Genomic DNA, 2,967 nt, shown 5'->3' with positions numbered 1-2,967 from the left:
ATATATATATATATATATATATATATATATATATATATTTGGAAAACTAAGCAAATTCCAGCATATTTATAAACAACTTGTTATTTGATGTCTATGTTTTATGTTGCTAGACCTCCCCCTTGAAGCAGAGCTTGATTTAAAGGGTAGCACACCTGTGATCCCAGCTGCTCAGAGGTGGAGGCAGAGTCAGGAATTAAGGCTAGCCTGGACAAAATGAGTGAAACCCTGCTTCAAAAACAAAGACAAAAAGGGCAGAAGCATAAATCAAGTGATAAAGCCATGGATTCCTTTCCAGTGGTTGAAATAAGTAAATAAACAAACAACCTTTATTTAAATTGACATGCAACAAAATTAGCTAAAAAGATTTATTTTGTTAATGGCCAATATGGGTGCTGTTGTTCATCTCAAGATGTGGAGAAGAGGGATGGGAAGGGTAAACAAAGGAGGAGGCTGCAATGCTTGGTAAGAAATGTACGCACTATCCTGCCCTTGTAATTGTAACCCCTCTGTACAGTATGTTCACACATAAAATAAAATAAAATTAAAAAAAAGAAAAACCAGGAAATGAGGATAGTGATGGAATGTAAATTTCTTCTTTAACAAATAAACACATTTAAAATTAAAAAAAAAAAAAGATGTGGAGAAGTGACCTGTGCCCGCTCAGAACACAGGGATGATACGTGAACGTTAAGACTTCCCCTGCCAGATGTGCCTGCAAGTTCTGGCCATGCACTCATGCAGAGTGTGGGCTTCTTGACCTCTCAGGGAGAAGGGAGACGTAAATAGACCTTGTGTTCCTCCTATTCTTGTCGCTGGCCCCTAAAAGCACACAGTAGGAGGGGAGAGTGCTTTTCTGAGCCTTCAGTTTATACTTCCTGGGTCTCATTGCTGAGCCATTTATTATTTTGAATTTCCCCATTTCTTCTGTTCTCCATGAGTATGTCACCTGCAGATGAGGCCTGGAGACTCCAAGGAGAATCCATTCAGCTGCATTTGTGTTTCCAGCAGCCACCCCCCCTTACCTTCTTCACCCTCCCTGGCCACAGCCAGGAGAGGGCTTTGCCCTCAGTATAGGTGTGTTAGTCACCAGATGAGTTAGGGTAATCTCACATTGCAAGTTTTCAAGATCCTTGGCCTTTAATTACACCTGCAAAGTCTCTCTTGTCCTTGACAGGTTTCGGGATCTGCCTACCAAAATATTTTACTCTTTTCTCCTAATTGCCTTAAACATAATTGAGTGAAAAAGTGCTAGAGATGTGACTCAAGTGGTAGCAAGCACAAAGCCCACAGCTCAAATTCTAGTATTTCCAGGAATTATAAAAAAGATAACCGCACAAAATAATTATAAAAATTATTGTTAGTTCTATAGAATACGAAGAGGTAATAGAGGTTTCAAAAATAAAAGAAGACAGAGGAAACAGAGCTTTATTGGAACTAACCTTATTGACTTAACTAGAATTAAACTTGTATTCATCTGAAGTAGATTGCCATAAACTAATTTATAAAGTGTCATCCAGTTATGCAAGATGAGTAAGACCCAGAGCTCTAATCTATACCGTGACACTGCATAATTTCCTTGAGGTTTAGTAAAAGGACAGAGCTTAAATTTAATCTTCTCACATAGAGAACCCAAATATAAACATATAAAAAAGGAAAAATTAAAGTAGAACCCTAAAAATTAATATAATGAAGGAAAAACAAAGAAAAAAGGAAATGAAACACTGAAAACAGCAAAGAGGTGGGAAAAGGTCAAACTATATCAATCACAACATCAATCGAAATGCATCAAATATTCAAAAAGGGAGAGATCTTAAAACCACAGCATAAAAAGAACAAACTCTAAATGTATGTTCTTAATAAGATTCAGAGATGTAAAATGATCCGAAATTAAAGACTTGGGGGGATGTGTGCAGTCTGCCAGTCTGCCCCAAGCCAGCAGAGAGCCAAAAGAGAGGGAGGGGGGCGGAGAAGGAGTGGAGGTAAGTGTAATCAAAAGATCATTTGCAATTAAAAGATCATTATGCAATTAAAAATTAAAACAGTCCATTTGGAGTAATTACAACAAAATACCTGGGCCTGGTAACTTGCACAGTAAACATGTGTTCCCGTAGCTAGAGGGATCAGAGAGGCTGGCAGCAGCACAGTGTGTGGCCTCGCAGCACCACGCAGGCAGAGAGGCTGAGGGGACGTGTCCGTGAGCACAGGGCCACTGTGTACACAAGGACACAGGAGATGCGGGAGCGCAGGTTCTCTTACAACGCCTGCTCTCGGCAGTGTCTCACAAAGCTGAGCAACCCAGCAACCGGGCAGCTACATATGTGCCCAACTGAACTGAAAACGTAGGCCCACACAGAATCCTCCAATGAATGATGACATCAACCTTATTCATGATCAGCAAATACTGGACACAACTAAGAGGTCTTCAGGTAAAAACACAGGGACCTGGACGAATGCCTTATGACCTGAAATGTTTATTGTCAAAATCTCCAGCACAGATAAACAGAAAACTAAATCCCAGAAAATATACAGGAATCATATGTTGGATTTTTTTTCTTCGAAGATTGGAATTGATGGGTGTGGAAAAGAAACGTGTGCAACCTTAGCCTGTTACTTGGAAGAGCACAAACTGTGCCATGTGCCCGCACCTTACCTGGGTGCCTACGTGGAATTCAAGGAAATGTTTAAGAAAGTGTTCGTCCAGACGGGGCTGGAAGGGGACCCTACCATGCTGATGCTCGCCCCACTGCACCTAGAGCAGGTAGGCACCTCCTGGCCGCACAGCTTGCGGGTGTGGATGGAGCTCCTGCTGCTGCCCTGCCTGTTGTTTTCATTCTCATCTGTCCTCTGCACCATCAGCATAGATAGTAGTCATGCCAGAGTTTTTCTGACTTTACCATCTTCATTTTAATGGAAAGGTCCAAAGTAATATATATATATATATATATATATATATATATATATATATAT

General features: G+C 40.5%; 1 protein-coding gene across 1 annotated transcript in view; it reads left to right on the top strand.

The window, feature by feature from the left end:
- The window catches only part of Dnah14 (dynein, axonemal, heavy chain 14), a gene marked incomplete at its 3' end in the record, with an annotated part of 224,776 nt that overhangs the window by 176,259 nt on the left and 45,550 nt on the right, over nucleotides 1-2,967 (top strand). The gene's annotated exons all lie outside the window — the stretch shown is intronic.

The sequence above is a fragment of the Dipodomys ordii genome, unplaced genomic scaffold (assembly GCF_000151885.1).
Source record: "Dipodomys ordii isolate 6190 unplaced genomic scaffold, Dord_2.0 Scaffold251, whole genome shotgun sequence".
NCBI lineage: Eukaryota > Metazoa > Chordata > Mammalia > Rodentia > Heteromyidae > Dipodomys > Dipodomys ordii.
The sequence above is the reverse complement of the archived record's forward strand: the minus strand, read 5'-3'. Positions and strand labels throughout refer to the sequence as shown.